General features: G+C 36.2%; 1 pseudogene; it reads left to right on the forward strand.

The window, feature by feature from the left end:
* Positions 1-373: 373 nt before the first annotated feature.
* On the forward strand, positions 374-557 carry LOC136306737 (ATP synthase subunit ATP5MJ, mitochondrial-like; annotated as a pseudogene).
* Positions 558-14,278: the final 13,721 nt, after the last annotated feature.

A 14,278-nucleotide genomic window follows, 5' to 3' on the forward strand; every position in this document is an offset into this window, starting at 1 on the left:
TGAAGCATGTAGTACTTGTTAAATAGTTCTACCAGTCAGTGATGGTCCCACACCAGATTGTTACTGGCACTTGTTATATGACATCCATGAGAATAAGCAGTAATGAGTGCGCTTTAATTGAAACCATCAGTCAGCAGTACAACATTACCAGAGGAGACTGGACCACTACCTCGAGCATATAGGTCTTGCTGCTCTTCTGCCTTCCAGACAGAAGTGAGGAGATAAGCACTTAGAGACCATAAGCTAAAGGATGAAAAGGATGAACTCTCCTAAAGTAGCTCTCTCACCGGAATCCTTAGGTAACATCAAAATTCACCTTTAGTCGTAGGCTGTAGGGCTTTGGTGTGTCCTAAACCGTTCATCCTTCATCAAAATGCTCCAAAACCTTGTAAAAAATGTTTGGTTCTCCCACAAAGGACCACAATCCTCAAGCTTACCTGGAGATTTGGGTAGGAACTGGGTTGATGGGTTTCATTGTTTATAAAATCAAGAGTGCTGATAAAGGAAGTAAAGCTTTGAGAGCTTTGAGTTCTAGGCCTGCTCCTGATCATCACTAACCAGCTTTACTTGAAGTGTGTATCAGATAAACATCAGTCTACCTGGAAATTTAAGCAAGCTCTGTTGGATAGGAACATGGAATCTTACCATATAGGTGCTGTTTTCTTTGTGACATGAATGAATAAATGTACCTGTAAGATGCAAGTATTTTAAAGTTAATTCTTTAGATTAGTGTTCTAGTTCTATAAAAGTCCATTTAAACCATGGTCTTTAACTGAGGCTCTATTGACTCCTCTATAAATCAATGAATGGCTTAAGGGATAAATGATATATCTAAATTATATGCACAATTTTGTGTAGCTATGTATATTTCTGGGAAGAGAATCCTTAGCTCTTAACAGAATCTCAAAGATGTATGCAATTCCCTTACTCTCTAAGTGATTTAAAATGACTACATTATGATGTATATAGTTCCCAATCATTCAATCAATATTCATTAATTTATTCATGAATATATATAGCATTTTATTCATTAATAAATATCGGATAAGTGACTGCCTAAGAAAAGTTCTATATTTGACTTTTAGGAAAAGACAAAATACAGTACACTTTTTTTGAAAAAGATTACCATCTTCGTGGGATGAATTCCACGACAGTTCTCAAAAAAACAACAACCCCTTTCCCCCCACAAAACAATGCAATGCAGTAAGTAGTATGGCCAACATGCTAAAATAATTTAGCGGGGGAAGGATCACCGCTTCTGAGGCTGTTGGACAAGGATCATAAGTTGAGCCTGGGCTGCATCAGCAAAGCCTGATGCTGGTGTTCAGCCAGTATGTCCTGGGTGCTCATATCCAATGTTAAATAATGAAATACTTATTGCCAATTGGCTGCAGTCTTCCCCTATACATACTCCATTCCTCCGCTGCCCTGCCTGTGTCTACCAGGAATTCTCAACATTGTCCCCTACCCTCCAACCACTCTCCTAGGATCCAGTAATAGTAGGATCAATGTCTGGCCCAGAATGGATTGTCTGGGACAACACTCCAGTACTCTGACTAGAGGCTTTTCTGATGATTCAGTGTCCATACTAATCAGCTCATATTTTGAATATCATCATCCCATTTAAAAAGCGATATATGTTTGTTGGAAGTTCACTTGTACAACTGTATGACAGAAATAATAGAACGGAAAGGGAAAGCATCTCAGGAAAGGGAAATAATGAGAATGAGCAGGTACTCACTTTGTCGATAAGACTATAGGGATAGCTGACTAATTTAATTGGATACAAAGAAGGGGTGTAATGAATAATAAAATTAAAAAAACAAGCTTAGCCAACCTTTTGTGGAAACAATTTGAGATTGGGAACATGGGAAGTGTAGGTCTTGTGGTTTGGAGTTTGGGTCGTAGATAATCTTAGATGTCATCTGAGGGTGCTTCAGGTGTGGAATGACATAATGAATGTAGCACTTTTATAAGAATAATCATAAACATGCAGGGGTGTGCAGGATGAAAAGACAGAGGGGATCATTAGCAAGGTAAATTCCAGATGTAAATTAGCCATAATGAAAAGTCCTGGGGAAATAAAACTATATTTTTAAATGCAAGAGGGTATGGAGGAAAAAAGACACTGTAACTATATCAACTATAAATTTAAATGCAAGAGGGTATGGAGGAAAAGAGACACTGGCTGGGACACATGAATAGAACTGGGTAAGATATTTGAAGTAGAGTATTAAGAAACCTGGGCCATCTGGTCACATTGTCCCCAGGAGGAGAGCAGATGTTAGTGGCCACAGAAAGAGCACTATGAAGAGCAGGGAAAATTGCACTACTGCTTGGGATAACTTCAGGGTAGTAATGATGGAGACTAGATTAAAAAAATGCCACTAAACAATGACCTGTCCCTTTATGTAAAGTTTATAAAATAATAAGACAAAAATATTTGAGAAAGAGAGAGAGAATATGAATGAATCTTGGACTTATTATTTGGCTGACCCATTGTTACCTGAACTAACTAATCCTAGAGTAGCAACCAAGCGAGTCTTGGGAGCCCAGAAACCCTCCCTAGCATTCATCGCACCATTCCAGGGACCAGGGGTGGACACAGTACACGTTCAGTGTGGTTCAATGCAATTGCTTTGATGACTCAATGAGATTGTAACTTTTATTTAAATTATCTAGTTATTTTCTCCTATCTCAAATTACCCCAGAAAATCAACTCTTCTAATTGGAGCACAAAACCAGAAGACAATATTTACATTAGCAATATTGTTTTATTTTGCATTTACTGTTCAGAAAGCATTTTTATACACAATAGCTCATTTAATCCTCATAAAACATCATATGGTTATTTTTTTGAGAAATATATTTATTTTTTAATTTTTTGTCAAATACATATATGTATACATTTTTTAAAAATTTGAATTTATTAGGATAACATTGGTTCGCAAAACCATACAGGTTTCAAGTGTACAACTCAATATAACAACGTCTTCACACTGCATTCTGACCCAAGCAAAGTCTTTTCTCATCCTCACTTTCTCCCCTTTTGTCCACTTCCACATACCGCATCTCCCTTCCCCCTCTGGCTCTTACCACCTTGTTGTCCAGATCAGTGTGTGATGTATATATGTTTTCTGGCTAATCTCTTTACTTTCTTTGATCCAGTTCCCTCTTCCCCCTCCCTTCTGACAGCTGTTCTTCTGTTCCTTGTGACCTTGCCTCTGTTTCAATTTTGTTCTTCAGTTTATTGTGTTCACTAGATTCCACATATAAGTGAGATCATATTGTATTTGTCTTTCTCTGCCTGGCTTATTTCACTTAACATAATAATCTCCAGGTCCATCCATGCTGTTGCAAAATGCAAGATTTCCTTCTTTTTTTAAAATTTAAAATTTTTTATTTATGGTTTTAATTTGTGTTTACATAGATTCAAGTGTCCCACCGAATATATCTCCCCCCACCCCTATTTCTCTCACTCGTTTTTAATGGCCACGTAGTATTCCATTGTGTAAATGTACCACAGCTTTTTGATCTACTCATTTATTGATGGGCACTTGGGCTGTTTCCAGATCTTGGCTATTTATAATAAATAACACTGCAATGAACATGGGGGTACATATGTTCTTTCGAATTAGTGTTTTGGTATTCTTAGGATATATTCCTAGGAGTGAAGTTGCTGGGGCAAAAGGCAGTTCCATTTTTAATTTTTTGAGAAAAATTTGTACTGTTTTCTACAGTGGCTGCAAAGGTCTGAATTCTCACCAACACTGCACAAGAGTTCTCTTTTGTCCATACCCTCATCAGCACTTGTTTGTTGATTTGCTGATGTTAGACATTCTGGCAAGTGTGAGGTGATATCTCACTGTGGTTTTAATTTGCATCTCTCTGATGATTAGTGATATTGAACATTTTTTCATATGCCTATTGGCCATCTGTATGTCCTCTTTAGAAAAATGTCTATTTAAGACCTTTGCCTATTTTTTAATTGGGTTGTTTGTCTTCCTGGTGTTGAGTTTTATAAGGTTTTTATAAGTTTTGGATATCGACCTCTTATCAGGAGTATGTTTTTCCATACAGTGGGTTGTCTTTTCATTTTGTTGATGGTTTCTTTTGTTGTGCGAAAGCTTTTTGGTTTGATATAGTCTCATTTGTTTATTTTTTTCTTTGTTTCCCTAGTCTGAAGAGATATATATGGAAAAATATTGCTAAGAAAGATGTCTGAGATTCTACTCCTTATGTTTTCTTCTAGGATTTTTATGATTTTGTGACTTACATTTAAGTCTTTTAACCATTTTGAATTTATTCTTGAGTATGGTGTAAGTTGGTGGTCTAGTTTCATTCTTTTGCATGTACCTGTCCAATTTTCCCAGCACCACTTATTGAAGAGACTGTCTTTATTCCATTGTATGCTCTTGCCTCCTTTGTCAAATATTAATTGACCATAAAGACATGAGCTTATTTCTGGGCTCTGTCTTCTATTTCATTTATCTATATGCCTGTTTTTATACCGGTATGAGGCTGTTTCAATTACAATGGCCTGTTGTATAGTTTGATATTAGGTAGTATAATACCTTCTACTTCATTCTCTCTCAAGATTGTTGAGGCTATTTTGACTTTTTTTTTGATTGCATATATATTTTTGGAATATTTGCTCTAAATCTGTGAAGTATGCCATTTATATTTTAATAGGAATTGCATTCAATCTATAGATTGCTTTGGGTAGTATGGACATTTTAATGATGTTAATATTTCAATCCATGAACATGGTATATGCTTCCACTTATTTGTATCTCTCTTAAGTTCTTTCTTCACTGTCTTATAATTTTCTGAACACAAGTCTTTTATCTCCTTAGTTAAATTTATTCCTAGGTACTGCATTTTTTGTTGTTGTAAAATTAAAAGGAATCATTTCCTTAATTTTGCTTTCTAATAATTATTGGTTTATAAAAATTCCACTGACTTCTGAATATTAATTTTGTATCCTGCTATTTTGCTAAATTCATTTATTCGGTCTAGTTGATTTTTGGTGGAGTCTTTAAGATTTTCTATGTACAATATCATGTCAGCAAATAATGACAGTTTTATTCCTCTTTTGCAATTTGGATGCCTTTAATCTGCTGTGGCTAAGACTTCCAGTACTATGTTGAATAAGAGTGGTGAAAGTGGACATCTCTGTTTTGTTCCCGATCTTAAGGGAGACACTTTTAGTTTTTGCTCATTGAGTATGATGTAGCTGTATGTTTGTAATATATCACTTTATTATGCTGAAGTATGTTTGATCCCTCTAATTCTACTTTTCTAAGAGTTTTTAATCATTAATTGGTGCTGGATTTTATCAAATGCTTATTCTGCATCTATTGGTATGATCATATTTGTGATTTTTTTATCATTCATTTTATTTGTGATGTATTATACCAGCCTTGCATGACTGAAATAAATCCTGCTTGATCATTTTTTTTCTTTTTCTTTTTTTTTTTTTTTTGAGAGAGAGAGAGAGAGAAACATCTCAGTTCATTGATTGCTTCTCATACATGCCTTGACCACGTGTGGGGTGCTCCAGCTGAACCAGTGATCCCTCGCTTAAGCCAGTAACCTTGGGTTTGAGCCAGTGACCATGGGATCATGTGGATGATCCCATGCTCAAGTCAGCCACCCTGTGCTCAAGCTGGTGAGTCTGCACTCAAGATAGATAAATGAGCCTGTGCTCAAGCCAGCAACTTCAGGGTTTTAAACCTAGGACCTCAGCATCCCAGGTCAATGCTCTATCCACTGTGCCACGCTGCCTGGTCAGGTAATGTACAATCTTTTTAATGTATTGCTGAATCTGGTTTGCCAGTATTTCTTTGGGAATTTTAGCATCTATGTTTATGAGGGATATTGGTCTAGCAGGGGTCCCCAAACTTTTTACACAGAGGGCCAGTTCACTGTCCCTCAGACCGTTGGAGGGCCGCCACATACAGTGCTCCTCTCATTGACCACCAATGAAAGAGGTGGCCCTTCCGGAAGTGCGGTGGGGGGCCGGATAAATGGCCTCGGGGGGCTGCATGCGGCCCGCGGGCCGTAGTTTGGGAACACCTGGTAGAGTTTCCTTTCTTTGTAGTGTCTTTATTTCATTTTAGAATTAAGATACTGCTTGCTTCATAAAATGAGCTTGGAGTCTTCTCTTTTGGCTTATGCCGTTAGCATTGTACTTATGGGCTACATGGGCAAAATAGTTTGGTTACATGTGGTGGAAGAATACACAGTAATGCGGCATATGAGTGAGAGAGTTGGCATCCCCCCTGTATGCTTACTTATGCCATTTTGGACTGTTAAAAGTGCAAGTGTTTCATCTGTGTTAGACTAAGGTGTGTTTCAACTTATATCAAAATTTAGGTTATGTCATTGTCACAGGAACAAAATTGTATCATAACCTGAGGACCCCTTATAGTTGTCATTGATCTGTTAAGCTTTTCTAATTCTTCCAGATTTGTAAGACTGTATGTCTTTAGGAATTTATCTATTTCACCCAGGTTATCCTTCAGGGATTTTCAACCTTTGTTTCTCACGCACTCATAAACTAATTACTAAAGAAAAAGGGGCCCTGACCTCTTCTTCCTTAGTAACTAATTTATTTGTGCCATGAGATAAAAATGGTTGTATTTAGTCAGGGGCACTGACCTTAGCAATTAGTGTGTATTTGTGCCATGAAAAAAAAATGTTGAAAATCACATTTGTTGGCATATAATTCTTCATAGTATTTTTTTTTTTTTACAATTCTTAATATTTCTGTGATGTCAGTTGTTATTTCTTCTCTTTCATATATGATTTTATTTATTTGGATCTCTCTCTTTTTTTCTTTTCTTTTTTTTAAACTTTTATTTTATTTTTTATTTGTTCATTTTAGAGAGAGAGAGAGAGAGAGAGAGGAGAGACAGAGAGAGAAGGGGGAGGAGCTGGAAGCATCAACTCCCATATGTGCCTTGACCAGGCAAGCCCAGGGTTTCGAACCGGCGACCTCAGCATTTCCAGGTCGACGCTTTATCCACTGCGCCACCACAGGTCAGGCCTCTCTTTTTTTCTTGATGAGTCTGGTTAAAGGTTCATCAACTTTATCAATATTTTTTTTAAAGAACCAGATCTTTGTTTAATTGATCTTTTTTGTTTGTTTCTTTGTTTTTTTAGCCTCTGTCATTTATTTCTTTTCTGATCTGTATCATTTCCTTCCTTCTATTTACTCTGGACTTTTTTTGTTTTTCTTTTTCTAGTTCTTATAGGTATAGGGTTAGATTGTCTATTTGAGATATTTTTTTTTTGCTTCTTGAGGTAGGCCTGTAATGCAATGAACTTCCCTCTCAAGACTACTTTCACTGTTTTCCATAGATTTGGGGTTATTGTATGTTTATTTTCATTTATTTCCAAGTAATTTTTTATTTCTTCCTTGATCTCATTGTTAATTCATTCATTGTTTAATAACATGTTATTTAGCCTCCATGTGTTTGAATATTTTTCAGGTTTTTAAATTATAGTTAATTTCAAGTTTCACACCATTATAGTCAAAGAAGATACTTGATCAAGACTTCTTTAAATTTATCAAGACTTGTTTTGTATTCTAACATGTGATTTATCCTAGAAAATGTTTCATGTGCACTTGAAAAGAATGTATATTCTGCTGCTTTGGGGTGAAATGCTGTGAAGATATCAATTAAATTCAGCTGATCTAGTGTGTCATTTAAGGTCACCATTTCCTTGTTGATTTTCTGTTGAGAAGAGCTATCCATTGATGTCAGCGAGGTATTAAAATCCCTACTTTAGTCCCTATTATGATTATATTGCTGCTGATCTCTCCTTTTATGTTCATCAAGATCTGCTTTACATATTTAGGTGCTCTTTCACTAGGTGCATAAATGTTTATAAAGGTTTGGTCTTCTTGTTGGATTGCTTCCTTTATCATTATGTAGTGTTGTTTTTTGTCTCTTACTTTAGCTTTTGTTTTAAAGTGTATTTTGTCAGATAAAGTATTGCTACCCCAGTTGTTTTTTAAATTTCCATTTGCATGAAATATCTTTTTCTATCCCCTTCGTATCTTTTGTTCCCAGGTGGTAGACAACATATATATGGGTCACTTTCTTATTCACTCAGCTTTGCTATGTCTTTTGATTTGAGCATTTAATCTATTTACATGGTTATTATTGATATATACTTATTTATTGCCATTTTATTCTTTATACCAATATCTCCTCTCTTTTTCTTTCTTTTTTTCTTTCTTCTTTTTTAAGAAGTTATTTATTGATTTTAGAGAGAGAAGAAGGGAGAGACAGAAACCTTGATTTGTTCCTGTATGTGCTCTGACCAGGGATCAAACTCACAACCTTTGTGTATTGGGATGATGTTCTTACCAACCAAGCTATCTGGTCAGGGCTCCTTTCCTCTTCTTGAATAGGCCCTTTAATGTTTCTTGCAATATTGGTTTGGTAATAATTAACATCTTAACTTTTTTTTTTTTTGGTCTGGGAAACTCTTTATTTCTTCTTCAATTGTAAATGATAGCCTCGCTGGATAGAGTATACTGCTTGGTTGTGGATCCTTGCTTTTCATAGCTTTGAATATTTCCTGTCAATCTTTTCTGACCTTAAATGTTTCTGTTGAAAACTCAGCTGACAGCCATATGGAGGTTCCTTTATAGGTAACCAATTGCTTTTCTCTTGCAACTTTTAAGATTCTCTTTTTGTCTTTCATCTTTGGCATTTTAAATATGATGTGTCTTGGTAAAACACCTTATCACTATTAAGTAAACATTATTATCTTCATTTTTACATTTGAGGAAACAGAGAAACTGAGCTTAAGTTGAAGGGAAGTATGACTAGAACTCACATTTTTTGTGCACCTATTATGTGCCAGACCCATTACATATGCCCAAGTTCACATTGCTAGTAAGGGTCAGAGCAGACTTAGTCAGCTGTCCTGGTCATTTTAAGGTGTTGCAATTTTTAAGACAAGCCAACCTACCAGTCGTCATTCACCCACCTGAGAAAACTTGCTTTGAGTATTGGAACCAAAATTAGGGTTTTTATTCTGCAAATGGTTGAAAAACAGCTGAGGTCATCCTCCCAAAAGGCAATAATGTTTCCAGTCCAATTCATAAAGTCGCCAAGTAATAAGATCTGAAGGACATTTTTTTGTTGTTTTATTTTTATTGGGGACAAAGCTTGTTTTTATTTATAATTTCTCTGGAGGAGTTTAAGCACTGAGAGGGATAAATTACCTTTGGCTTCTTGTATCCAATATCATCAAACTGCCCCATGCAGATATTATGTTATTAAAATGAACACCATTTGTGAAGTCATTCTATCTTGTTACATTGTGCACTAGGGCAAATTATTTAAAATAAACTGAAATGAATACTTAATGAAAGAGAAAAGAATATTCCTTTCAATGTTCCCAGATATATTATTCCTGTCCTTTTTTTCTGGCTTCTTCTTATTTCCTTTTTCTACTTTTTACATCATTTTGACCCAATCAACCTCATGGTTTATTCCTTCCTTTCCATTTCAGAGTTGCTGTAATGGTAGCCTAGCTGCAGACAAGGGACCATTGTTCTTTGTTGGAAATGTCATGGAAGACAGGAACAGCTGTTGCTCTTTCTTCTATGGACAACTAGAAATGTCTTGCCTTCCATCCAGGGACCCACCCACTAGACTGGCAAACAGGAAGAGGGCTCCCTAACTGATCCAGGACAGAGAGAATACACAGTACCCATCCATTGGAATGACTATTTCTGGTTAGTCTCTCCTCATTTAGTAAACTGGACAGTTTACAGCCTTGCTACTTAAAATATAATCAAGAACCAGCACCATCAACATCACTTAAATATGTTTGAAATGTAGAATCTCCAGCCTTAACCTACAGAATCAGGATCTGCATGTTAAAAAGATCCCCAGCTGATGCGTGTGGACATTAAAGTCTGAGAAATATTGGTCTACATGATGCCCTTTCTCCACAAACACATATTCTCTTTCTTGTAACTGTGGCACACAGTGCAAGGAAAATCAATAGAAATCATATACTATAATGAGATATACCTTAGTAAAAATTATGTCTTTTTATAGAAATAGATTCCTAAGACCAACTAGAAAACAAACTTAACTTTGAACAAAAAATTGAGCTCTTTTGTCTGATATGTTTTCATTTATTTATTTTTATGTATTTATTTATTTGAAAAAGAGAGAGAGAGAGATGAACAGACAGGAAGGGAGAGAGATGAGAAGCGTCAACTCATAGTTGCAGCACCTTAGTTGTTCATTGATTGTTTTCTCATGTGTGCCTTGACCGGGAGGTTCCAACCGAGCCAGTGAGCCCTTGCTCAAGTCAGTGACCTTTGGGCTCAAGCCAGCAACCACGGGGTCATGTCTATGATCCCATGCTCACACCGCTGATCTCATGCTCAAGTCAGTGAGCCCGTGCTCAAGCTAGTGACCTCGGGGTTTCAATCCTGGGCCCTCAGCATCCCAGGTTGATGCTCTATCCACTGCGCCACTGCATGGTCAGGCAACTTGGTATCTTTTTAATACTCTGAGACCAGCGAACTTCCTTATTGCAATGATTTGACACCCTCTGTAAAGTACTATTCAACATAGGGAAATACTTAGAAACAGTTTATTCAAGAACTAGCCTAAATCTTTCTTCTTAGTAATATTTAGGACGCCTCAGACAGCCCTTCAGGTAAAGCTAATCACAAATTTTCAAATCAAAAAACAAAGTTAGTCAAGCAACATAAATTTCTCCTAATATTTCTTTAGCTGTTTTCAGTATATTTATGCATGTTCCCTTAACAGCTGAGCTCCCTAGAAGTTACATTGCTTTATTTGGATGTATAGCCTTATTCTTTCTTATTTGAGATTTTGGGTGATAGCACAACCAAAATTTATTATTTTGATTTTTTTCCAACATCGCAAGGCCACATCCTCTTAAGCATTCTGAGAAAACAATTTCAAAGTTCCTCGACTTTTTTCTGTCCTGTGATTTTAAGTTCAAGCCAAGCAATTGGGTTTATCCTATTATTACTTTATCTGAGAGAGCTCTGTCAGAAGCAGTACTAAGTTCACTTTTGTTTCAATTCACCTTCTCCAATTTTAAGAGTCCACTAAATCTTCACTTATTCTTGGAGGAAACTTTCCCTACCCGAGAGAGAGAGAGAGAGAGAGAACTACTCTTTCTTTTGTGTTTTGCTACTACCAGTATCTGACCCCTTCAAACTGGGTACAATCAAAGCAGGAAAACATCAGCAGTATTCTCAGATTTCTTTAAAATAATTTCCTTAATATAATATCGAGGTTTACTGCTTGAGGTCTTATAGACTTGGATATTAAGGATCAATGTTTATTTTTGAGTCTCTATTTAATGAACAAAACAATTATCCCTTTTCCAGCATTGTCAAAGACAGTTCCATTATTGTCTAAATTAAATACTTTAACAAAACAGACTTTTCTGATCAATTATGTTTATATGGATAAATTAGTGGTTCAGGCATGATGCAAGAAGATAACAAACTTTATTCTTTAAGTTTATTTTTATTATTTTACTTGGATAAATTTCTACTTCTAAATATTTGATCTATCTCACAATATTTTATTCACTAATACAAGTTTATTCACACACACTAATATGAAAACATATATGTTGGGGCCAGAGTATTTGACTCCTACTCTTGTATTTAATCACTTGTTAGAATAAGTATTTATATAACACGTACTAGATATAGTCACTGTTCTAGTAGCTGTAGGTGACACAAAGAATAAAACGTGGTCTTTGTCTTCAAAGTACTTCTTTAGGTAGGAAGACAAAGCAGAAAAAAATGTGAGAGAAAAACAAAAAAATGTCTCATTAGTGTATGGTAACAACTAGCACTAACTGAGCACTGACCATGGGTAAGTACCGTGTTTAACTCTTGACATACAGCATTATCTCATTCACAACAGTTCCATTTTACAGATGAGAAAACCAAGGCTGGGCAGTTTGGTACCTTGAAATTAGCATTCAAACCCATATTTGATATCAAAATCATGTTACTAACTATATAGTACTACTTTCCTGATACAAAGTAAGGGATGGGATACTTATTTTTCTTTACTTTTAAAAAAATCTGTTGTCTACTAATTTTTTTCTAGCTTTCTTGTGATATAGTTGATATACAGCACTTTGTAAGTTTAAAGTGTACAATTCGATTTAATACACTTATATATTCCAAAATGATTACCACCACAGTGTTAGCTAACACCTCCAGTACATCACATAATTACCATTGGTTTCTGGTTGTGAGAACATTTAAGATCTACAACACTCCTTTACTTTTATATACTCTAATTGCAAACCTTTTGAAAACTAGAATGATGTTTCAAAATTCCTTTCTTTGCCCAAGGACCTTGCACAATGCTGGGCGCATTATAAATTTCGAATTCCCCAGGGAACTGTAAACTGGGTAACCAACATCTTGGCAACAGCAGCATAAACTTTTCTGAAAGAAAGAGCAATAATATCATGGATCTCAGGTCATTTTCTCATGATTTGCACACCCACTAAACTCTTAATTTCTCCCAAGTTGTTTCATGTCTCCGGGAGTTTTCACCCAAGCTTTTATTTCATCCACCTCCTCTAACATTAGGTGTCAACTCAATCTTCACTTTTTCTGTGGAGGAAACTTTCCCTGACCTCCTGAGACAGAAGGCACTACTCCTTCCTTTGTGTTTTGCTACTACTGGTATCCTACTTCTTCACAGCATACATTGTACTGTATGTAACACTGGTGTGTATGTGTGTGTGAATTTATAGTGAAGTCTGGAAGGAGCTCATTGCCATCCTGTGGGGGAAATAACTATGTAGTATATATACACTTCATAGCACAGCAGAGTATGCTTACAGGAGATGTCCAAGACGTTCCATGTGCAGCATAATATTTACTGAGTGTGTGATAGCCTTTCCATAAATAATGGCTTTTATATTAGGAAAAGGTATACTACAGTGTAGGGTAGGAAAAAGTTTTCCTTTACCCTCTTAGGATCCTGGCTGGGTCTGAAAACTAAACTGACAAAAACAGATTAGTAGGAGAAAAAGCACACAAATTTATTTAAGTGTTATGTGACACAGGAGCCTTTAAAAGGAAATGAAGACCCAAAGAGTTAGACCTGAGTATTTTATGCTAGGTTTGATGAAGAGTGGACAATTGTGGAGAAATATGATAGATAAGGAGTCTGAGGTGAGTGTAGTAAACGAGAAACTTAGTAAGGACTGTTCAAATTCCTCTTAGTGTCCATTTGTCTTTGGAAGGGAGAATCCTTCTTTTTTTCTGGGTACAGAAAGGGCACCTCTCACAGGAGGGTTTTAGGACCTGTTTAAGAGAAGCAGGGTAATGGTGGGGGGAAAGGTCAGAATGATGTCATACTGTTTTCTCAAACTCCTTCAGCTTCAAATATTCAAAATGCTAAATTGTCATATTTTGGGGTAATATATCCTAAACCCCATCATTAGTAAAGCGTTACTCAAATTGCCCCTTTAGAAACTCTTCAAAATTTTAATAGCTGCTCCATGAAATAAAGGATTTAATGGTCAAATTAGTTGGAATAAAGTTTAACTTTATAATGCGTTTAATTTTTTTTCTGCAATACTTCTCAAAACTCTTAATGTGCTGATCTGTGTTTGTGAGTTGCTAAAAATGAATGCAGTATGCAGCATTTTCTAATTATATTGGTCTTACAGGTCTTTCTTCACCATGTACCACCCAACGCAGTATGGAGACAGTGGTTTCAGGTTGATAGTCAAGTCTGATACCAGTGTCACAGTGCCTGATTGTGAGGCATGTCTTTAAGCCTTAGTGTCTTCTGCAAAATGTGGATAATTCTTTTATCTCATATAGTTGGCAAAATAAAAAGGTTTATAAGGACTCCTAAGACGATGGTAGCAATTATGACTGTTAATGATAGTATGTCCAGGAGTTGACAATTCATCTTGAGGGTCTCAGCACTTCGCAGAGTACTGGATCTGAAGCTATGTTGAATGCAGGCTGTCACACAGGGCTCCGCTTTAGCATGTGATAGCCAAGTGACTTCCCTACTCTCTCTGTATCCTTTGCCCTTTAACAGGATCTGAGGCAAGATTAGCTCAGTCCTGTACTGGCCATGGTCCTGCTATTTATGATCTTAAAAATAAAGCAAATGAAGAAATGAAGTTGAACTAGATAACCTCCAGGGTAAGATTCTCTCTGAAATGTGGAGTAGAATGGAAGTCACTCTTAAGTTGCAAC

The sequence above is a fragment of the Saccopteryx bilineata genome, chromosome 5, assembly GCF_036850765.1.
Source record: "Saccopteryx bilineata isolate mSacBil1 chromosome 5, mSacBil1_pri_phased_curated, whole genome shotgun sequence".
In the NCBI taxonomy this organism is placed as follows: Eukaryota; Metazoa; Chordata; class Mammalia; order Chiroptera; family Emballonuridae; genus Saccopteryx; species Saccopteryx bilineata.